This window comes from Columba livia, chromosome 12 (genome assembly GCF_036013475.1).
Source record: "Columba livia isolate bColLiv1 breed racing homer chromosome 12, bColLiv1.pat.W.v2, whole genome shotgun sequence".
Classification (NCBI taxonomy): domain Eukaryota; kingdom Metazoa; phylum Chordata; class Aves; order Columbiformes; family Columbidae; genus Columba; species Columba livia.
Genome location: NC_088613.1, coordinates 13,195,124 through 13,220,178, shown reverse-complemented (window position 1 = coordinate 13,220,178; position 25,055 = coordinate 13,195,124). Strand labels below are relative to the sequence as shown.

Genomic DNA, 25,055 nt, shown 5'->3' with positions numbered 1-25,055 from the left:
CTGGCTGGCCTGTCTTTCCTGAAAAGGGCGTAGCCACCCATGACCACATTCCAGTCATGTGAGCTGTCCCACCATGTTTCTGTAATTGCCACCACATCATAATCTCCCAACCGAACACAGGATTCTAACTCCTCCTGCTTATTCCCCATGCTGCGTGCATTGGTGTACAGGCATTTCAGGGAGCGAGCAGAGCACACCAATTTCTCCCTAGGGGCATAGGAGGCCACCCAGTCCTCATCAGTTTTAGAACGCTGCCCCACTGGGACAAGCCCAGCTACAACCCTATCCCCCTTCGAGCTTAGTTTAAAGCTCTCCAAATGAGCCCAGCTAATTCCTGCCCCAGCATCCTTTTGCCCCTGAGAGATAAACCTTTCCCTCATAACACTGTCCGGACTGCTGTCTTATAAAACCAGCCATTATCAAAAAATCCAAAGCCCTGCCTGTAGCACCAGTCTTGGAGCCAACCATTTAGAGATTGAATTTTCCTATTCCGTCCCACGTCATCACTTGAAGATGGAAGGAGTGAAGAGAAGATCACTTGAGCCCCTGAGTCTTTCACCATCCTTCCCAAGACCTTGAAATCGTTCTTCATTCCCCTCAGACTACGGGAAGCAGCTTCCTCCCCATTTGTCTGGAAGACCAGCAGCAGGTAGTAATCTGTCGGGTGCACCAGTTTGGGGAGCTCTCTAGCAATATCCTTGATCCGGGCTCCAGGTAGACTACAAACTTCCTTAAGATGAGGGTCAACCCTGCATATTGGGCCCTCTGTTCCTTTCAGAAGGGAATTTCCTATTACAATCACCTTTCTTTCTTTCTTATCAGAGGCAGTCTTAAGTTGTGAAGTCAACCACCTATTCCTGTGTGATCTTGTAGGCAGGCTTGGTACCACCTCCTCACCTACTTCTTCTTCAAGATCCAGGGCCTCAAACCTATTAGGGAGGGGTACCTGGGGAGGCAAAGCAAGCAGGGAGGGGGGCTGCCCGTGACGCCGAACTGGAATATGCTTCCAACCCTCGTCGTCTTTTAGGTCCCCTACCTCTGGCTGACAGCAACAAGGGTGGGGCTGTCTCAGGACTTCCGCCTCTGTCCGAGAGGGCAGGAGGCCCATCTTCTTTTGGGGGGTACCTTCCTGGGGTCTTTCCAACTGGCACGTCAGGGTGTTACTCCACCAGTTAATCTCCCTTTCGCACTCCCTGATGGGCCTCAGCATCTCAACCTCCTCCTTAAGTTTCACAACCATGTCGAGCAGGTCTTGCACCTGCTCACACCTCACACAGGTGGAGTGCTGGCCTCCCTTCCTCAGCAGCAGCAGGCTCTGGCACTCCCTGCAGCCGGAGACCCGAACAGCCACCGTTCAGGACAGAACCTCAGGCTGTGTTGCCACGATCTTTTTGAGACAAGCTCTCCTGGAGGCGACCATGGTCATCAGCAGTCTGGGACACTGGCAATAAGTTAGAGGGACTGACAAGCAACAAGTGCTCTCTGCACCCTGCTGCACAAGCTACCACACCCGCTGCTGCAGCACAGTGTACGCTACTGCAGCACAGTAACAGTGGGAGAGGCAGGTATGGTCTTTTTGCCAACATTAGGTGGCCCCAGTTCTGCAGCAGAGCACTTGGCATTCCTTCCTCAGTGTTACATTCAGGAAATGGTCTTGAAGAATTCATGCAGGACTTTTAAAAGCTCTATAGAAGTAAAATAACTTTCATTTTTCCATTGGCTTTTTTATCTTCAAAACTACACAGAATTAGATTAAAAAAAAAAAGGGGGGGGGAAGAAAAGTCTCCGCAAAATAATATTTTGAAGAACAAGTCCCTTTCCTATTCTTTTATCATGATTGACAGACCATAGAAACTCATCTCCTGAGTGTTTCATGAAAAATGTTTTACCAGGATGGCTGAGCAGGCTACACTGAAACCAAGTCCCCACTGACATATGCATAACCACCTTAAATAATTTGGAGCTGTAGTGGAAGTGTCATCTGATAACAGATGGGTGAGTCCACGCCACAGCAGCTGAGGGAGTTGCAAGAAATGCCATGTGGCTGGATTTTTTTTTTTTCCGAATTCTCTCTATTGCTTCCTGGCCATAGAAACCTATTCCCTTAGCTTTCAAAGTGAGAAGGAAATTTTATTGTCTCCTTAATCTCAAAGTCCTTTTCTACCAGTAGTACCTAGAGAGCAAGGGGACAAGACCTATGCTGAGACACAGCAAAGGAGTTTTCCTTCACTCAAGAGGTTTTATGTGCAAAGTAAAATATCTATCATAAAGGTCACTTTACTCTAGCGGTTCTGACTCTCTCTTTCTAAACAGGTAACTGTGTCAGCTAAACCCAACTGCACAGAGCAATTCAGGTCCTCCTTGTGAAGTCCTACACTCATATTGCTCTTTCAAGGGTCACAAAGAAGGTTGTCCTTTGGCCATAGATTTCCATATGAAAAACAGTACAGACGCTATGGACTATGAAGCTTGATTTTTATCTTTTGGTTTCCCCTTCACAACATCCCTTTAAGCTCTCTTTAGGGATTATCCTTACAAACACTTAAAATACATGACAAAAAAAAAGTTGAAACAAAGATACTCACGAGAGAATTGTCTCTGGAGTGGGAACTCGCCATGGCATATCCCAGATTCTCAACCAACTTTCCTAAAACTAACACCAAAGGGAAATGTTTGTATTCTGAACTGAAACACCAGAAAAAGCCTTAGAAAGTTGAATTTCAGAATTCTCACTCTTCCTGAACTGATACATATGAGTAGAGTTAAGCTAACATGGCAAGTTATGAGCTAGAAAGTGAGTTCTTTGGTGCTCCTGGTTTACAGCAGCCTGCCATGAGGAAACAGGGAACTGGTAGGCTGTTGGCAAGAAAGGATGTTCACTAAGACAGAAACTGGATGTTTCAGTCTGTTTCCTGAGAATAAGGCTTGAATTGTTTCTCATACTTCCCCATAAGCAACTCAGATATCACTCTGAGGGTGCTTGAAACTTGACATAAGTAAAATCTATATCAGGTTTCTTTAGCAGAAGGCTTTTTTTCTGGGGAGGTATTGAGGGATGGTGGTGTTTCCCTAATCCACGGGTCATTATCTGTTCATAGTCTTCCAAGGAGTTGCTACATGACCTTGCCATTGAGCATTGCACTTGGATAGTGCTCATGGGTGTGGCTGGGGGTAATGTCAGAGTTGTCTGGAAACTGTCATGTTTCAAGTGCTTCCTCAGAGTCTGGGTTTCCTGATCCTGGCCATCTGCTCCTCCTGAGAGACCTCTCTGAAGTGAGGATACCGAATTGGTCACATTTATCTCCTTGGATAATTTTCAGTTAGATTCTTTTCCATGGAGTGTGTATTCATTTAAATTGGAATTTAAATCAATCTATTATCAACAGGTGGATTATTTCTGTGCTCAGACGTGTCTGAACTGAAGTGCATCGCTGGGTAGAGACCATTGTGAAGTGGAGATTGCCAGTTATATATTGCAGATATTTTGTGTGAGAACAAAGGTTTTATTTCTAAGTGCAGCCTGCCAGCAAGTGTGAAATTAACTGTTCCAAGTTTCCACTGGACTTTGCAACAAGATTAAGTTGGTTCAAATGAATTATCTAATATCAGTTAAATTATGTTAATGCTGTTTTAAGGAAGAGCTTTTAAGCTTTTTTTGCAAATGGGATTTTCTTGAATTTGTGCAGCTTTATAATTTATTGAACATTTTTAACCACATTCATATTTTTCTCCTTTTGTTGCATAATAAAATATTATTGAACTAATTGGTGAATGTTCGTCATCTGAAAGCTTTGTGGATCTCTGGTGCCACCAGAAGCTCCCTTTGAACAGGACTGAAATGTCATTACATAATTCCTTTTTCATTGATTCACGAAGTCAGCTGTGTCTTTATTTCATTCTTACTGTGCTATGGTGATGTAAGCAGCAGATCATCATATTATCAACCTGAAAAAGTACTATAACATTTTAATGTGAAGCACTAGGCAATTGTAGCCTTAATTATTTGGAATCCCAAGCTTCATAATTTTAATCTTGAAATATAAATGAAGTAGGAGCATTAATATTTATTTATTGGTATTATTCATAAAGTGCAACACAGATTTATATGTCCAGGGATTCCTTTCCATTTTTAATATATACTTTTAAAACAGGACAAAATTAATAATTAAAAAATTCCTCACACGTCTGAATTACATTAGATAATATAAAGATGCACATGATAGTAGCTCACGAGAGAATACAGTTTGAGAAAATTGTCAACATAAATTTGTCTGATAAGGTCAGAGTAATGCTGCTGACAGTAGAATAAGGAAGAGAAAATATTTTACTGCTTCCAGGCATCTTCATGTTAAGTCAAGTAAAGAATAAAAAGAACAACTCAAGAAAGGAAAAAAAAAAATACCTCAAAGGAAAAACATAGAAACCGTTTTTGTATTGTTAGTACCCTTGCAAGGCTCTGCATAAATGAAGTGCTGTAGCACATGTAGGTTGTTTTTCATATAAGCTGAGACTGAATTAGGCAGTAGATTTAGTTATGTCTAGATCCAGTAAATGCATCCTTTGCAACCCAAAATCACAGTCAGAGTAAGGGTTTAAGTCCTGACAGTCAATCTTATGCTTTAAATTCACTTTCATATTTGCATTCAATTTTACTCGCTATGGACAAGTCTCAGTACTGTGAATACAAATTGAAGGTGTTTTTTTTTCCTCTTAACATCCCCAGTAATAACAGAATTTGGAAACTACCCTTGTGCTTTTTCTGATGTCCTGTAAGTGGGAATCAGATTTAATCCTTGTTTGCCTCTTATGACTTGGATATGAAGATTTTTTAAAAACTATATACAAATCTAAATATAAACATAAGAATCTCTAAAAGAACTTACATGGCAGTTACAAATATTCACTCGCTTGTTCCTAATTTCTGGACTGCTTGCTCTGTTTATGTGTATTATACATGTACATGCTCCATCGTTTAAATGCTTTTCTTCTAGAAATGTAAGTTGACATTTTTAGACGCATTCTGCGGAGCACTAATTGTGTTCTCATTGACATTAATACAAGTGGTTAGCTCAGTATATGGTTAGCTCTGATGCTGCTACTTGCATGATTAAGAGCAGGATCAGGATTTTATTTCTTAGAACTTTACAAAAGATATTATGTCATATTAACTGCAGTCTATTCACCTAAAATACACTGCATACATAGTCTTTTTGTTTTTCTTTAAGCGAATTAACTGTCATGCTAGGTTGCAGAAAGATGGGAGATGAATAATTCTGTCTTGCAGTCAGGTTTCTTGCTTCAATGTACCTGTGGCTGTAGGACCCTTCAGTGTGCCTTTCTGCAAGATGGTCTATGAAATTATTTTGGGAGAGAATGAGCTTTTATGGATGATGTTCTGGTGATTAGGGAAAATCAGGTGCTGGGGAGTCACTAGGAGTGGAGCAGAGAACACTGACCGTAGCAGGGAGCACAAAAATACAGCAACTCCATAGCAAAGGGAAAGGGGTTGAAGAAGGCAGCTCAGATGTTAGGAGCACAAGGAGAACAAAAATAATTCAAAGCAAATTTCTCCAGAAGAATAGAAAAAAAAAAGGCTAAAAATAAGACCTTCCTCTTGTTTCCCTAATGGTTAATTGTGGTTTGGTCAACAATGCTTGAGAAAAGTGTGGGATAATACTGTCTGATATAACACAAGAAAACAGAAAATGACAAAAGATTTTGTGGAAAATCTGTGGTTTTGGTGTTGGTGGATAGTTTTTAAATGTTTTGTTAAGATTCAGATTTGTTAAAAAAATCTGTACTGAACTTCTTTATAATTGACATTTTGATTGCATTATTCTATATTGTCGAGATAGCAATGAACTAAAGACAATTTGTGAGGAAAAATTGTGATCATTTTAACACTTTTTTTGCTGGTAAGAAATATTTTTAGTGCTCTAATAGTATTTCCAATGTCTAATTTACTTACACGTACCATTTAACACCTGTTTCTTTGACACATTAGGGATTACCAGCCAGATGCCTCTAAACAAATCGCCAATTATCTGTCCTTTTCTGCTAGGAGGACACAGTCGTTGGGGTAACTCCAAAGGCTTTGTGAATTCTCTACAACGTGCTTCAGTGAACTTCTGTCAAATGCTTTTAAGAATAAGTCTGTAACTACCAGCAGCTGCCTGGTTTAAATTCAGTTTGCAAATCATACAGACCTTGGGGTTTTTAATTTTTTTTTTTTTTTTTAAGCGAGGGAAAATCCTAGGGGAATATTTTCTAGCTTCCCCTTGGCAATAATGATAAAGGTTAATGGGTAGTAACATGAAATTTCACTCAGAAATGATCTGTCTTGTGAACATAACCCTGTCCCATTTCTGGTAGTTTCCATGCTGTGTAAACTCTTTGTTGCTGGCTTTGCTCCTACTGTTGCAAAAGACAGAAGAGCTAAGAACTACTTGAAAATAGTCAAGTATAACTTTCTTTTCTTTTTAACATGGTGTTTTCATTTTAAAATGAGCAATTTCTTTAAATTTTTACTAGGTGTCTCATACTGCCTCTGTTAGAGGTCCTTGCCCAGTAATACTTCCAGGTTGCTAATCTCAGCAAGATATTCCTCCCTTCTATGTCTGTCTGATAGGTGTTTAGATTATTTATGTCAAAGTTACTGTAGTCTACTTGTTCCATTTTTGTTACAATTTTAGTTGTGGTGAATTAACAATTTTCTTTGTTTAATTTTAGCTGAAGATCTCTGTTTTTTCCAAAGTTGCTTGTGGTCTCTAGTCATATATATATATATATATATATATATATTTTTTTTTTCTTTTTTCCCCTGATCAGATGTCCCATATAACCATAGATGATATATAAGAAAGCATAACATTTTTTTGCTTTTTTTTTTGCTTTTTAAAAGTGGACTGCAATGTGAAGAAATAATACCTTCAAAGGGTAGTGAATCTGTACAAAAGCATATAATAATAAACCTTGAGAAAAGTATAGGATCTAGTCTTCAATGTCTAAGTAGAATTTTGTTTATCTAAGAGCCATTTCAGGCTGAGTTTAATCATCTAGCAATCCCTAGGCCAGGAAGGCTCAGGGTTTACTGGTTGAAACATATGGAAGAGTCCCAAAGGATCATCTAGGACTGAAGGGACTTGCACGTGATCGCATGTAACAGATTTATGTACTGAGAGATAGTTATTATGAGGTGTGCTACAAAATGAACACAAATCACTAGCCTCTGTGGAATGTGTTTGGAGTAAGGTACTTAGTTTGTACTGCCCACTGGTGAACCCACAGGGCTGGATTATCCCCTAGTTAAAGCCCACTACCGCTAAGCAGCAGTAGGGCTTCATTCATTTAAAATATGTTCCCAGAGAGGAATCAATGGTCTTGAACTCTCTGATTTCAGTACTGCTTGCATTGATCTTTTAAGGGGCAGAGGGGAGAAAACTAGTTGCTACGGGACGTAGGTGCCACTGCTCTCCACTTCATTCGCAGAAAACCTCATTGTACAGAAAAATCATAATTTGAATGAGGAGTGCATACTTTGTGTACATCCCTATCTCTGTGTAGCAGATAGATGTGTGAGCAATACCACAGAGCTGAGTGTAGATTTTTTTCACTCTACACTGCAGGGTTCATAAATGCCAAATCCTCTCAATTCTTGGCAAGAAACAGAAGGCTGAGCCTCCTGCCTAGATGTCGCTGGAGAAAGCAACATGCTGCTTTGCCCTTGACTTTAATGTTCTGCAAACTTCAGGTGAAGTTTTGAGACTACCAATATAAAATACAAGCAGAAGTAGCTGGCGTGTTGGGTTTGGTTTTTTTTAAAGTCAAGAGAGGGGAGATCAGTTATCGCTTCCTATAGGAGACAGTAGGAGTAACTTGTAGAGATGGTTAAGAAACTAATAATACCTCAAGGTCTTTTAGGTAATAGAAGATTGAATGATACCCTTTTCATTTTGGATTACAGTAATTTATGTAGTGTCAGACTCGACAGCAGAGACTGTCAAACCTACCATCTCGGGAATTTATCACTTTTTGTCTAAGATTTGTTCTTTAAAGTTGTATCATAAGGTCTTTGTTCTCACATGACACAGATTATATGTTAAGATGTCAGTTATTTGTCAATGTTTTTAAACTTCTGAGACATTTGTATCTTCATTTATGCTGATTTTTCCATGAAACAGTTTTCCTTATTTTCATGAAATATGCTGGTCTGTGTTTACTAAATATGAAGAACTTTCTAGATTATTTTCACCATGATGAAAACTCTAGTTTAATGTTGTCTTTAAAGAATCCACGTGTTTTATTTTGCTTTTTTATTAAATTATTATTATTTTTATTAAATTAAAAATTAACAATCTCTTTTATTTGTCCTCTTCAATGCTAGACAGACAAAAAAACTCCTAAGTATTTTACTCTGTTACTCCATTCCTTAAAATTGGTCATCTATTGACTAATATTTTTTTTCTTTTTCTTTTTTGGTGAACTGTAATAAATTGTTATGAATGTTCTTTCCATTTAGAAAAATAATGAGCAAAAATTCAGCATGGTTATAGTCCTATGAATTTTCACATTGAGGTATGAATATTAACAATGTTAAGAATGTGCTCAGCAAAAATAGCTGTCTCGTTTACAGAAACTGAAAACCGCATGCGTGCACCACGCTGTTACTCTGTGCAGTTCAGTTGCTTATTCAGCCCAACATATCAGCATTTTAAATTTGTCATCCTTAGTACTTATGTTTTGCTTATCTTTTCACTTGGTATCACAATATAAACTTCTATTTGCTGAAGCAATCATTCTTTAAAGAACATAACTGGATCACTAAAGTAATAGTTACTTTTCTATTCATGCATGAAAAAGTAAGCTCTGCAGTATTGAACTAAGAATGATAAAAGTATGTCATCTGTGGATTTTAATAGAAAATACATTGAAATCCAATGAAGTTTGCTAATGAATGTTGGATGTGTGTGTTGAGTTAATGTTAGCACACAAAAATATATGGCACTTAGTTCTTTGCTTGTAATGATAAGCAGTCTCAATGAAACTGTCAATAGGGGACCAAAGCCACATGGAACTATGTCTACTTCTTCGATGCAGTCATCACTGAAATATGTTGCATAAAGTGTGACCAAACTGCTTGTGGAAGCTGATATATTTTGCCTTCGCTAAGAAAAATACCACTTTTAGTCTCGAATTAGAGAGAATGTGGTTGCAAGATCACATCAAAACTTAAAACATATTTTTTGTTGACTCACAGATTAAGATATCTTCTTTCAAATAATTATAACAAATCTCATTTAATAAACAAGTATTATCATTCACACATGCCATTTTCCACTATGGCTCCATTTTTAAAAAGTCTAGAACGTACTTGTGTCCAGCAGCATCATGGCAGCAGGTAAGTACATTAGAAAACTGTCATTCAGCCTAGTACATTAAGTAATGAAATCAGAAGGCAAGAGAAAGAGATTTTGTGTGTTTGTCAACCTCTGACAATTTGAAATCAATAAGAATTTGATAACGTTGAACTGTACTCAAGGTTAATTTCCTCGCTGAATTTTCCCCAGCCCTACTGCTTTACCCAATATTGGTTTTTTTACTTCTCAGTTGAAAAAAGATATATTCAACACTGGGTGTATTGGTAAAACAAACAAAAAATAGTGTATTGAGTGGGACAAAAGTAATGAGAAACAAATTATCTTGTTTACAGCTTTCATTGTTCAAAACCAAGTATACTTTATTGGCAGCCTGGCAAAGCTAGATTCCTTTACATTTCTCAGTGGAGCCTGCCTCATGTGAGTTATAAAATTAAGTAAGGGATTGCTTTTTAAAGTAAAAGTAGGTCAGTAGTACTATTTAGTAAATAGATGTCATTTATCAACTTTAGTGGTTAAGAAGTGCACCAATGCTTTGGGAAATTTGGATAAAACAAAGAGAAGTTATAAAATTCTACAGCTTTAGAGATAAAATAGGTAGCAATACATGTAAGGAACAGTGTGTTGATCCATATGTTAAATTATATTTTTGATGGCTATGTTATGTACCTAGGTATTTTCTCGGTCAGGGGCATATTTTGTCAGTGGAATCCCTTTGAGTGTTTTATGGCTCAGAAGCCCTTAACAGAGCATGAGATTAAAAAAAATTACACACATTGCCACTTTCTGAGAATAAAGTGTCACCCAAGACAGGATGGATGCAGTGTTATTTATGGTTATTTAACATTTACATAATTTTTAAAAAATATATTCAATTTGCATATATTCCTGACAGGGAAAGAAAAATTAATAGCACTTTATGTACAAAAATAGATATTTTTTTAGGATTCCTAGAGCAATTATTTGTAATTTTTTTGATCTTTGTGCTTTTCTGCTACTCAAGGACCTCTTTTCTGCTACTCAAGGACCTCTTTCTGCTACTACACGGTGACCTCATTTAAGGACAGTGCCACTTTCAAAGGAGCTTTCTTAGAGAGTGAGGGGAAGAATTTCAGGATATGAATTCTCCTGAAAAGGAAAAGATCTTTTCAAATTAAATATATTTTAAAGAAGCAGGTTTGCTCCTTCTATTTGTTTATAGTTAGAAATTACTTGATATTCTCTCTTTGATGTTCAACTTAAGAGCAGGACCCATTTCAAATCACGGGTGTTGGCGACTAGAATGATAAAGTTTGATGATGAATCTATTTCATGGCAAGGTAATGTTTAAAATAAGGGAGTTTGTGGAGGATTAGAGTTAATTCATTATATTCCAGGCCTTGGATGAAAGGAGACCTTATACCATTTGTAGAAACTTCTGGCTTGCTCAGCAGTGTCCATGCCTGTCTTGATGAATTGTTGAAGCCATCATTCTTTGGTTTAGACAAAAAAAAAAAAGGGTTTGTAAGATTAAACTTCAGCCTCTCAATTAACAGAATTAATTATGGAAATGAGAATATAGTGAGCCAATTAAAGGGAACCTTTGCTCTCTGTGGAAGCGAGTGCACTATATACTCACTTTCTTTGTTGAAAATAGAAACATTCCCATCTGTTTTGCTGATGTGAGAACAGCTGTAAAGTTCCCCAAAGAACAGTTACAGCAAACTTAAGTCATGGATCTGCAGGTTTGGTGCCCAGCCTTGCTGGCAATTCTGTGAACTTCTGCAAATTTGCCATTGGAAAACAGATTTTGATAATACACCTTGTAAGACTGTAAGATCACAGACTCCCTCGAAATTTATGGTAATGATATAGAACACAAGCCTACTTTGTAAATAACAACTCTATAAATCCTATTTTTCTTTCTTCACATTCATTTGGAGTTACCAGTTGGCACACATGTTCTGTTAGTAGAGGAAATTGAATTAATTCTCTTTCTTCATCAACTGGCAAGAAGACAATGAGGTCTGTTAAGAGTTGAGAAACACTACCTAGTATTCTATTGTTAAATGAAAGCTTCCAGAAACAAAACCAGTATTTGTTAAAGAACCAGCCAAGTCAAAATTAATCAGTCATAGTGTGAAAAAAGCCACATAACATATGTTGTTCTTCTTCAGTAATATTACCAGTTTTGCTAGATCAGTAGCCTTTTCAAAGCTTTGATCAGATATTTCTGCATTAATTTTAGTTGATGCTTCATTGGCCTAGAAAAGGATTTATTCTGCCGAGTTCTTGTGATTAAAATCTGGGATACAGATATGTCAGAAGACTAGTTTGTATTTTGTTAGGGAAAGTTTGGTTAATATTTTAATGTTCTATTACCACACTATGAATAAATATGTATCATTTACATTAGGTATTTCACATAGTAAGGTACTTAGTTTTAGTTCCAGTTATTACAGAAATGCAAAAATAATTTTTGTTTGAAATTTTATAACAAAAACATGTTCTGACAGGAGAATTAGCACTTCTAAATAGCCTGGTTTTCACATGGAAGTTTTAAAAATACCTATGGGTTCAGTTCAGGTTTTCTTTATTTTTTTTTACTTTAGCATACTTTTGCAGACACGATCCATAGCATATTTTAGGAAAGTGCCACATTCTTAGCTATGTATTTAAAATTGAGGAATCAGTGCTTATTCTTGCTGGAACTAGCTATTTGCTGCTTGTATACTTTCTAAAGTGTATTGACCATTTATTTTTAAAACTGCCTTTTTTTCAAAATCTCATGTCCATTTACTTAAAGTATATGTAGTTACCACAGGAACTTTCAAAGACAATTGAAAAAGTCATAGTACCACAGTATTTTCTGATTACCATTTGACTCAAAATGAATGGATGACTATTAACTAGGGCATTTTTCTCTGTTTTCCAATAAAATAATTCTGCTTTGTCTAAGTAGTTCAAAGTGTATTGGAACAGGAAATTTATTCTCTTATCCTTTCTGACACAAAAATAAGTCTTTCTAGCACAGTGGGTATTTTTTCTCTGAATATCAAGCTTTTATTTTTCTTTCTTTACTCTCAGTTGTATTTTGATTAAAATAATGAAAGGCTGTAGTTACATGCAAAGTTAAAACTTTTAAATCTTGATATTTTTTTTCTATATGTTACAGGAAAGTGAAAGAGGGATAATTGTTACCATTTGGGAAAAAAAATGGGTTAAACTTTCTTTTTTCTTAGGCTTTCACTGCGGTGACATTTGTTACTGCATATCGTTTTTCACTTTTTTCTTATCACGTAAATTAATATTAGAAATTCTGGCCACCTTTGAAAAAATACTTTTTTCATCTATTTTTTCCTTATTACTTATGAGACACATGCTAATACCATCTGTTAATGAGTATGGTGATAAGCTACATCTTCTACTCTTCCTATCTTGGTTTCCTTTGAAGATGCTTTAAGGAACTTATTCCTTGATAAATATTATCAGTATCAGGCCAATTTGTTATGAAATTTTGATCAAGGTATGTAAAAAGAAAGAAAAATATTTTGAATAAGGTATAACATACTTAAAATGTGTTATTGTACTCTGAATAAATATAAAACTTAAATTTAGAATAATTCCTTACAGCAAAATGTAACTGTTTAACTTGTACTCTGAGTGAGGTCATCTCCCCAAACAGAACTTACCCTTAAGAACAGAATATGGGCATGAAAATATTTGTGTTGTGTGATACTTCAGGATTCCTGTATGACTTGTTTGTCGGGTGAGTACGTGGTTGGCACAGAGAAACGTTGACACAATTAATTTTCTATTTACAGTCAGCACAGTACTAGCAGGATAATGTGATCCAGATTTTTACGAAGCTAGCCAAACTAACCCTGGTTACTGCATGCTGATTAAAATTATTTCTGTGCACTTGAATATTGTGTAAAGTGAACATGAAAAAAAGATGCACATTGTTGTCTTTCGTAATCAAAAATGTTCTTAGCTATGCATGAATTTTAAGCATGCTTACCCAAGAGCTCATGCTGGACTGCATCTTGGATTTGTCACAATCATGAAAACAATCCTGGCAATATGTGCTGCTACCTCTCTCTTCACATAAATGAAGTACTTACAGAGTCTTGAGATGGCTGAGGTTGGAAGGGATGTCTTAGTCAACCCCCTGCTCAAGATTCCAAAATCTGCCTAGTGCATGTTAAGCTCATGTGGATTTAAAGTTGTAGTAAGAAACTCATTGTTTCTTGAAAGTTACTCGACACATTATGGGATCATCTCCTTAACTACTGTAGTATTCAGCAATGTTATTATAAATAGTTACTTTGAAAGAACTATTTCTGAACAAATATGTCAAGCAAATAGGATTCTTCCTGCGGCCATAGTCTGATGTTTCAGTCCTTCCTTGTCTCTGTTGGACCTTGATGCAAAGGCCTTTCTTTCATTGTTCTGAATAAGCTACAATGAGCAAGCTACAATATTACATTTGAGGTGGTGCCCCTATGAAGTAATCCAAGTGAATTTACATCAAGTGGTCTAGGACTGTCAGAATCAGTCATTGCAAAATACGTTTCAGTTTAAGCAGTTCTTGAGAGTCTCTCCCCACTATTACAAAAGTTGTTTAGGAAGAGATTAGATCCTCAGATGCTCTATTCTGGCATATGACTCCTCAAGTAAGTAAAGATACAGTGATGTGTCAGTTAAGTATATGGTCCTCTAAAATGGTCATTTCTATAACACTCAAACGGACTGGACTAAATTTCTGCTGCATGACCTGACGGGAAAATGAGATGCAAATAAAAAACTAAGTCGACTACTTGAATGAATAAAAGGTCTTATTGTTGCCCAAGATTACAGTAATTGCATTGTTCTAAGCGAAATCTTCTGTAGGCTGGCAGCAATACAAATGTTTCTGAAACATTACTTCTCTTTTATTTTCCTTTTTAAATAAAATAGGATACTTGGAGATTTCACCTCCTCTTTGGGGATGAAATTATTTCCTTGACAGTTGGCAAAGGCACGAGATTCACAAATCTCAGCAACTGTTTTCCTGGTGGAAAAATCTAAGTGAAATGATTAGAACATCTGGCAAAGCTCTTAAATAAAACAGTACTTTGCAACAGAACTGATTCAGTGTATCCTAGGACATTACATCAGTGACATTAGAACAATTAATATTCAAGATGTGCTTAATTATCGTTATACTTCACAGATGTTCTACAGGAAAAAGTGGAACATTGTGATTTCGGGTTGAGCTCTCATGCAAGCATTCTAATGCAGTGGCACTTTACTTTCATCCTATTAAAAAAATTAACAACAGTGACTGCTAAAACAAAATTATGTGTGAAAATCTTAGCAACAGCAAGTGCCCAGCATTTCAGATCATGTAAACAATAAATACAGTGTTTTATCAGCTGTATTAGACTGGAAAATTTTGCACATGCTGACACATTTCTGGCAAATGTTTTGTGTTTTAGGCTTGACTAATATAAGAATAATGGTAAACCAACTAGGAAACTATGGTTGAGGCAGGTATTCTGCTGCCTTAAGCAAAAGTCTGTACACTGTTTTTTTTCAATCCTCTCTATCATTCACTTGCTCCCAAAATGGAGCAGTCAGATTGCAGAGTGTTGCTCCTTCAGGGGGTGAATGACTCCCCAGTAATGTAGTCTGTCAAAAAAAAGGGATATTAGCATGCTATTAGAAATTTAAAGTATTTAATGGTGCCTAGAAGGTAAACCAAGGTTGAAAAGGAAACTTTGGGGATATTTCCTTGCCTTCAGTACTTGAATTAGCAATTTTAGCAACACTATCAGCTGTGAAAAAGAATTGGTATGTATTAAGCGGTTATGAGCTAGGAATAATCTAGCTAAGAACAAAGGATATATGTCATTTAAGATACCTGTGATAAGTCATTACAATTTACTGTTGAAAATGAGAAGTTTCCAGATCAAAACATGGGTAGGTACCTTTATAATTGAAGACAAAGTCTGCTCAAGGCAGGAGGTATGAAAGGATTCCCTTAGTTCACCATTATTCTGAATAGGACATGTGTGTGTATGTATGACAAATTCTCAATTAACAGTGTTGAGAAATATCCATTATCAGTTCTTCCTTCTAAGAAAAAGAAAAAGTCAGTCAGTATTTTTTTTTTTTAATTGCTGAGGTCAAAAGTACAGCTACCACTCTAGGTGAAAAAACAACTTCAGGATTTCACAAAGTCACTTGGGAATACTGTGAGTTGAAATGAAACCTTAACTCATCTGAAAATAAAAAGTGCTTTTATGGGAGATCTGCATTTGAGATTTGAGTAAAAAAAAAAAAAAAACTCGAGCTAACATCTTCCAATTATGAGCTGCAGTTAGCACAAGGCTGGTCCCATTCCATTTGTATTTAGTCACCTGTTAATTGAGAACAAACTGTGAGAATAATTCATGGTTCATAGGAAACACGTATGGGCATAGCCATTTAAAATCAAATAGTAAAATACATGAGTTCCAAGAAAGGAGGATAAATTATTGAAAACTCCTGCTTCCAAACAACTTGAAAATATGTCCAGTACTACTAATTAAAATTCCTCAACTGAGCATCTGAATTTAATTAACCGAGTGAGGTTGTGATGGATGTGATGTTTACATTATTTTGCCTGATATTTCATATCTAATGAAACTTCACATTTGTTTTCTCAACTCGTGAGAAAAATAAGTGTTCAATTATTTATTTAATCAAATATCTCAAAAAGCACTTCAAATAAACAGGGTGGGTTTTTTCATAAAACTGAAGTATTCACTGCATACAGTGCCTTAAATAAATCCTTTAGGTTTAAAAACACAAAGAATGAGGAAGGTGGTGTTACTGCAGATCCATGTGTTCTTTGATTTCAATCCAAGAAGTCTCAGGGGTGTATGGTGTAACATGTCTGCTTCCAGTACTGTTTACTCTAAGTGGCAACACTAAATGTACTCTCGTTTGACAGTGCAAATCCCTCGTCACCTGTGTATTCTGAATAATGTGGAGGAAATAATTTTATCTTATAACTACGTCCTCTAGATACAAGTTTTTGCATGTGAAATGCTGGGCTACCAGGCTACTCTGGTAGGTCAATTCACAGTTAACCTTTCCTTTCTTGTTTTCTAGAAATTATTACTCGAACTGTTCCTTGCAGTTTTTAATTTTCAATTATATATATATATATATATATATATATATATATATATATATTTAAGCAGTGTAGATGGGAAAATACATAATTTTTAAAATTTTATTACTTACTCCTAGACTAGCCTGTATGTGGCACAGAATCTACAGTACAGAGTAATTTTAATCAAAGAGTAACACCGCATTTATATGGTTGGTTGTTTCTTTTTTACCCCAGATTTCACCTAAGTTGGATTTTTTTTGTAATCTTTGATATAAAATCCATGTTTTAAATTTCCACGCTATTATAGTTGGTGATTTGTGCTGCATTTGTCTTGGTTTTAAAATAAAGTAAGGTTTACATCAGTACTCAAACAGTGATTTCTTCCTAGCTTCTTTCTTTCTTCGTAATTTTTTTGCCTGAACAGCTCCATCTAATACATCTCTAATTGAATCGGGGAGAGAGGAAGAGAGAATGGAGAAAACTATTTCTTGCTTTTTAACTTATATTTCTCTTACACAGCAGTTATTAAACTATTTTTATGTAGGAAACATTGCATTATATTATTTAGTTCTGCTGACTGTATTTTATAGAAAGGCACTAAAAGCAGCAGGAGTTTCCACATTGACTTCTCATTCAGACAGCCTTTTGGTACTTCTCTTTGAATGAAACAGCATGAATTAGTATTTTCTGGGGTCTGGTGTGTTTTTCAGATGTTTCTAACTTTTCATTTCTCATTAATTTTAAGGTCAAGGAACAAAACTAACCATTTTCAAAACTGCTAGTTTTTAAGGAGATTAACCGTTATTAGTATTGCAGTTTTCCTTAAGAGGTTGTGTGGTTTCTTGTCACATCAAGCAGATCTCTTCAGGTTACAGTTTAGAGTGTCTTGGGACTCAATTTTATATCTGAATCCTGAAAAGGCCATTCTGAAGAGTGGATGCATGAGGCTGTGTCAGAGCTCCTGTTTCATATATTGCTGCCATCAAGTTGTGACTTGTAAGACAATATTTTCTTAAAGCGTAAGCTCAACCTAAGCCTGTGGTTGAGCACTTGGCAGGTGATTTTAGACTGAAGTATCTAAAATTTGATCCAAGAGCTTATCTGACCTGCTCTTAAGTGATAACAGGAATCAAGGTTAGTGAGTTTTTCTGTGTTTCTGAACCCTTCATCTATAGGTGAAGTCAGGGCAGAAGCTTCCGAGTCTTAATGGGTTTTCATACGTGCTTTTTAATACTTATTTCAATAGTGTTTCAATAAAATCTCCATATTTGCAAAACAAGGAAATAAAACCCCAGACATGCCAAAATTCGTATGTGGATTCCTTGCCAAGCATGTATGCTTGTTGACAACTTGTAAAATATGGCAGAGAAAGAATACTATTTATCCTGAAGTTTTTATTGTTAGAGTTTAAATACAAGGGGAAATATGCTCTATATTGTGTTCTGTTGTGAGGTAATTGCGACTAGATACATTCTATCTCAATGTTTCTATTATGCTTATTAGAAGTCATTTTATTACTTTGCAAGGTTGTAGCCTGTATCTTTGAGATTCTCTTGCACAAAATTCTACCTCTCCCCTTATTGGTCTATATGACAGGGACAGTAATTAGCACTAAACTCCAAGGCAATTTATTTTCATAAAGTTAATAATAATGAAGATAATTTCATTTTTGAAAGCAGCTCTGTGAAAAGGCATCTCAGATCACTGCATGGAGATCTTGATTATACAGTGAAAAGGAGCTATTCACAGGAGGGAGTATTAGCATAGCCACATTCCACTAAAAACACTTACTCTTGCCAAGTTTCTCTGCACAAAATCATATGCATGCTGTGTTGATGTTATTAGCTTCCATCATTCAAGCTGCTGCAGTCTCCTCTGTATAAATCTATACTGAAGAATCTTTACATGCCAGGGAATATGATCCCTAAACACTTTAAAGTGTGATGCATTTAAAAGAATGCAAAACAAAGTACATCAAAATCCAAAAAAGACTGGGTGAATGACTATTGGAATTATTTCTGTTTCCTATCTGTGAAAATTGAATTGACTGGCAGCAGAAAGAAACACTTAACTGGTTTTATTGTATTAACTTTTATTTCAGTTGCTTGTCTTTAAATTCTACAGTTCCGTAACCAAAATCCTGAAGTGAGTTAGAGAAAGCAGCCTGAGACATTATCTAATCAATGTATAAATTTAAACCTGATTTGAAAAATGCTGCTCTTGTTTTCTTTCAAAGCAAAGTAGTATGTGGCTCATAATGCTGTTGCAACATGTAAGAATAAATCACTGTACTAAATTGGTGACTGACAGACCTTTTTATTTCATGAATTTTTGGTGCCTGAATGCCTTCCTGAACAGAACATACTGTGTATTTTGAGAAATAACAGACTGTAAATGAGTTTTGAATTTTTTACCCAGATATACTTGTAGAGAGTTTTCACCAGTTTTTTCATGTTATGCTGAACCCAGATGAACTCAGTAATGAGAATTAAACTGACCCTCAATATGTAAACAAGTGTGAGTCACACAGAACAGGCAGAATAAAATGGCATTTTTCAGTGTGGAAAAAATTACTGAAGTAAAGCGCTGCTTTAACGTAATTCCTCTCGTGTTGAGTACGAATCAAACACAAGTTCTTCCTGTTGCTTTGTAATCAGAATGATTACAGAATTGCACAAGCAAAAACGTGATGGAGAACCAAGAGGCTAGAGCAATACTCTATACATCAGCTCCCTCCAGCACTGCAGTGTCACAGAGCATTTGCTATTAAAAGAGAAAAGAAATTGTGAAATATTGTTATTATGAATCTTCTTTCTTTCCTCTGCAGAGCTTACAGATGTCATTGGCTCATTATCTAGCATTTTAGGAGTGATATGAGGAAACCAATAGCAACTCGAGACTGTCACAGATGCAGGTGGAATATACTACGCTGATGTTCATAAAGGTAGGTTGTGGAAAGACTGAGGCTGCAGGCAAAAAAAATAAAAAATCACTTCAGCTAAACACATTAGAAGAAGACTGTTTTGTTCCCATCACATTTCATTCTTTCATCCAGAAAAGTTAATGTCTGGGATATGTAGCTGCACATTTGACATGTTTCACATGTTTATTATGAATTTAATGTGACTAAACTTTGTTATATTGTACTTGGGAATGTCTTCAGTATGTGATTCATTTTGATTACTTGGTACAAACTTTCCTGTAATATAACCCCCCTTCTTCATTGTCCCAGATTCTCATTTATACAAATTTCTTGTATCATGAATTTTGTACAGATTCCTGACAAGTTCCCCTATGTCACTAAGCTTGTTAAGGTCTGTGCTGCTCCATGCGGTACATCTAAAATCAATTTCAGTCACATTTGACCATTGTGCAGATGGAACATTATTCATGCATTAGACTTTCTAAGTGGGGTTGAGCAGAACCTTACATTTATTCTTTACAATTGTATCTGCATTTTTGTATTATGTATGGTTCAGTAACCTTTTGTAGAAGACCAGAAGATTCCTCTGGAGGCAACACAATGTGCATCAGAACTGATTTATACTGTAACATCTGTCAAGTTTTCCCTAGGACCTAGTTGTGCCAGGATACACATGTCATCTTTTCTAATGACTTATCAAAAGACAGAGGCTGACTGTGGAAAGAGACATACCACAGGATTGAGTCTGATACTACTTTGCAATTTTTTCCAAGGAATAGCGTTCAATGTACATTTTATATCCATTATCCCTTTTCTATGGTTATTCTGTATTCTTACTCTTAATCTAAATAGATTTTCCATTCTAACCTTGGGATCCTTCCTTAGCGAACTCAAAATAATAACTCACCCTTTACCATAAAATGTCTGTACTTTAGCTGGTAAGTTAAATCAAAGACGGGAAACTGAAAAACATGAAATCTGCAACTATTCCTTTACAAAGGAAATGAATCTTCACCATATTAAAAACATAAACACTGCCTTCCTTCTGAAAAGTGTATTTGTATTAAAATAATCGCTCTAATCGCATTATGGCATATCCTTTTTAGGAAAAAACAGTCTTAATACCATATGTGAAGTTCATTTGTCTAGACACCTCAAAACCTTGAACTGCTTCCATTAGTCAGTTCTGTTGTGTGTGAGTATGACGTAAATACGAACATTTCATCATGGGAGATCTGTCTTTTTTGTGCTTGGGGTAATCACTAGCTACACTGTAGCAGGTATGAATTAACTGTGTAAATGAGCAGGAATTTTCCTTTTCCTTACAGGAGAGGTTGAAATTATAAATATCGCTAGTCCAATGTGAAAATAAAGTTGCAAACTGTAAAATGGAATTTCATTTTATTTGGAATTTAAATTATTTTGGTTAATACTAATTAGACCAAATAATAAATTTCCAAAATCACACATAATGCATGCATACATATCAAAGTAATAAGTAAAATTCAAGTATAATGTAAGATGAGTATCATTTCAGTTGTGTTTGCAGATTTTAATTCTGCACCATGTTTTGTGTCTTTTTGTGACAGCTGGCTTTACTGTTTTTATCTTGATTCAGTTTAACAGACTGGTTTATATGTTAGTGTGATTTAGGATGTTATAGATATACTTTTACTTTCCTATTTAGATCTCTCTTGTAACTGAAAATACACTGTGTAATTTGTAGGACACGTATTTATGGGTTAACTACAAAAAGCTATATTTTAAAGACTGAACATAGCATTGTAGTATAACATAGTTATGTCTTTACAACAGAATGTGAGGTGAAACTGCTCTTCCACTGGACATGTACTGGTCATTCTGGGAACAGATCATCTTATTGCCTCCTGGCAGTCAACCATATTCTAAATAATCTAATATTCATCACTTCATGGGAAGAAATCTGATATACGGAGCTAATTAGCTTAATTTACCTAGAGTGTGAGGCCTGGCTTCAACCTCTTGCAAAGCAGAGCAAATCTGAAAGAAGAAACTGAAAGCTTCCCTTGAAAGAGAGAGCATCCAGGACTTGGCACATTCACCTGAAATAGGGCAGGGGGACTGATGGGAACTTGGATAAGCCTTTTTCTCAGGAATTCTCAGTTTCCTCTATGTGACTCCGTACCGCGAAGCTCAAAAGACAACATGGTTATCAGTTAACCAACAGCACTGCAATGGAGGGTATTGATTTACAGATGGTCCCATAATCTCTCTAATGGAGTTTTTGAAAACACTTACGTGCAAAGCAATTTTTAACAAAAAAATATACTGTATCAGATCAGCTGAATTTCTTCACGTCCATTCTTTAATGCTTATTCCTTTTGGAAAATGTAACGACAGAGGGAGATGACAGGATCTCTTATGTAATCAGAATTAAAACATACATATTATAAAAAAAAATAATGAAAATTTATGTTTTGTTCTTTTTGAATAGTATATTTCGTTCTCAGTTTTACAAACAGCTGAACTATGCAATCTAGTAGTAGATCATTTGGTGGAAACTAGTCTGCTCAATATTTACCTCAAAGTCTGCAGAAAGTGCATTTATTAATGGTTTTCTAGCTGTGTTGGTTTTTTGTTTTGTTTGTTTGTATTGGGCTGGCTGTGGTGGGAGGCTTTTTTGTTTGTTGTTGGATTTTTTTTTTAAATCCATTTATTATCATCATTTCTACAAGCATTCTCTTCCTGTCCCTTGTTTTGCATCACAATGAACAAAAAATAACATTAAAAAAAATAACCATTGCATTTTTCTCTCTTGAAATGTCCACAATTTGAATGAATAATCGTTCCAAATTATCCTCAAAAGGTCAATAGGATGGCAATGTTGCATGAAACTGTATCAGACAACATTGACTCATCATTAACTTTTTGTTCCAGCTCTATTGTGTTTAAATCTCCAAACCAAAGTTGTGGGTATAATTCTTTTTATTGTTTTGGTCAAGTGAGAGGATTTTTGTCTGTAAACGTTCAAAAAAAAACCTTGTATGTGGTTGCCAAGCCAAGTTTCTGCTTCGCATTTATGAGTTAATGAAAGAGCTGCTGTAGCTTTATAGCTGGATTTCAAAATCAAGAATCTGGAGAAGTATATTGCAAATGTAATGTTACCCAAGCCTCTCTTAATGAGAATTTAAATAAAGAATGACCCAGTGGAATTGCAGCAGTGTATAGTGCTGCCATTTAGCAGAATGGAATCATGTCTCAAGCCTAGTGCACGTTAAAAGTAAGGATCTGAAGCTTTTGGTCTCAAGGGACAAAGTAAGTGCTTTTCAGTTTCTCAAGTCATTCACTGTTGACTGAAGTAGCCTTCTATAGATAGATGCTAACAGAAAGACCAAAAATATTAAAATATGCCTAATATACTGAAAAAATTATAAGCTTTGTTTCCATTTTGCTTTTTAGTCAGTGAAGAAATAATCACAAGATTAATGTATTTTTAGAGGACAATGGCTATGCACAGAATCTGCAGTTCCTTTTAACTCCACGGTTAAATGCCTGAAGTTTGATGGATAACAGTGTTTCGCTATTATTCCTACTTACTGCCAGCTTATGAAACAAGTGTTACATTAATTGCTTTAGGAGAAAATATGAAAATAAAGGGTAGTATAAAATGTAAAACAGTATCTCAGACTTGTTGGCTTGGAATCTCTTTTGACATGGCTAAGTTTCCATCTATGTGTTTATATAACGTAAAACATGAAATGGAAATATATGTGTCCCAAAAATAAACCAAACGATCATTGACAAACTCGCCTGGTGTGGGAAAACTTGCTGGGTAAGGAGATTTCAGTGGTGCTAATTGCAATGGTCATGCAATACATCACCATCATTATTGCTGAGAAAATTCTCCCCAGGCACATTGGGGGTGAATGTTTGATATTCGTACACTTCATTTATACTTTCTTAGGTCACTTTTATTTCCATCTGGAAGTATAATCAGAACTTAAGTTAGTTTTTCTAGTGCCATTAAGTGTTTAGAGCTAGATTTATGAAAATTTGAGGCTTTTTAAAACACAAGACTTGAGCAAAAGAGAGATTTATTACCTCAGAAAGCTTTACAAGTCATAAGCAATTGCCCACTAACTCTCTGAAATAAGTTTGTAGGAAAATGTACATCCTGTTCCTTATATAAATGAAAAAAACTGAGATAGAAATGATTTCCTCAGGGCCATAAGCTGCGGTTGAAATCAAAATTATTACTGAGTAGTTTGTGATTCCAGCCCCATACCTGGGCTGTAACAATACTTACAGGGTCTCCTGTGCCTGTCTGTCACTCCTGGAATTACTGGCCCTGGGAGCTATTTCTCCATGAACGACGATCATAGTTTACAGCTTCAGCTTATTCAGAAACAAGTTTGGTGTATAAGTTCCTGCTTTTTAATCTGTCCAACTTTTCTCTTCTAGATATAAATTGTGATTGAATGATTTAGTTCAGATTGTTTCTAGTGAAAATGCCACTTCTATAACTTGTTCCATGAAATATTTCCATCTCTGTTGGCAACTATCAAGTGTTTTGTAGTACTTGGGGAAAAAAAATCTTCGTTTCAATGAATATTACTGCCTCATGCAATTGCATGCTGTAATTCCTTTTATTTGGCTGAGTTGTAAAGGTTCAAGAAAGAATTAGGCTTCCATTTCTTTCTGCTTCTGGTGAAGTTAAAAGTGAAGGTTAAGGGAAAAAGGTTTTGATCTGTAGAAATCAAGGGTCTACTGACACCTTCTGTTTCACAGGAGTTCTATTATCAGCTGGAATGTTAACAGGTTTTCCTGGGCTTCATAGATTCCTGTGATCCATCTAATTATCCCTGATGATTGAGACATGCAAATAATATGTGTCTCGTGTCTTCCTCCAGGTTTTTACACTGGGCCACTACAAAGAGATCAGATAAACTGGTTTGAAAACTTAAGGGATAATTCAGTGGCTTTTTTCTTTGGGACGTGCAAGAATGGAACTACTTTCGCACCTTAATTATTGCTATATTTGATGAATGTAGACCTTAAAAGACACAGTCTGTGAAGATCTCTTAGCACAGCCGAGTTTGACTCAATAGAGCTCGCCTCTGGCAGGAGAAGGTTTATAGCTGCTTCTCAGCATATTTGGAAGAAGATTATTGCTGCTGACGCATTGCAAAAAGGTAACATTTGTGTGCATCAGTGACTAAATTGCCCTCTATTATACCACATACCATAAAATGACAAACCTCATCAATAAAAAAATGCAATAAAGAAAGTACTCTGGGATTTGTCTAGCTGTGGGAAACTAGAAGTACTTAATAATGTTGAATAGTTATATCCAGTTGCAGGTGGGAGGAGTTACTGCTTGTTATTGGAAAATTACCCACCATGGATGATTTTTTTGAAAGTTTGTCTTGTTTTCAAATTTCCTAGATAAAGAAATCAGTCACAATGCAAAACATTTTAAAAGTGTAAAGAATAATCTATTAAAAAGCGACCAAATAATGAGCAAATGCCAAGAGGAACAGATTACTTTTAAAGTCAACATTTGAAGAATAAAGGACAATTACTGATAGCTAAGTAGCATCCAGAAGAGGTGGAAAGAAGGAATAGTCACATGTGAAGACTGATTAGTGTCAGATGA

At 35.9% G+C, this 25,055-nt stretch overlaps 1 long non-coding RNA gene across 1 annotated transcript in view; it reads left to right on the top strand.

Annotated features, from left to right (window-relative positions):
- Positions 1-23,185, top strand: part of LOC110357208 (uncharacterized) — a 108,355-nt gene extending 85,170 nt beyond the window's left edge. The window contains exons 15-16 of the long non-coding RNA XR_010475691.1: positions 19,325-19,441; positions 21,236-23,185. This is a non-coding gene — a long non-coding RNA (uncharacterized LOC110357208). The remainder of the gene's footprint in view (positions 1-19,324; positions 19,442-21,235) is intronic.
- The last annotated feature ends 1,870 nt before the right edge of the window (positions 23,186-25,055 follow it).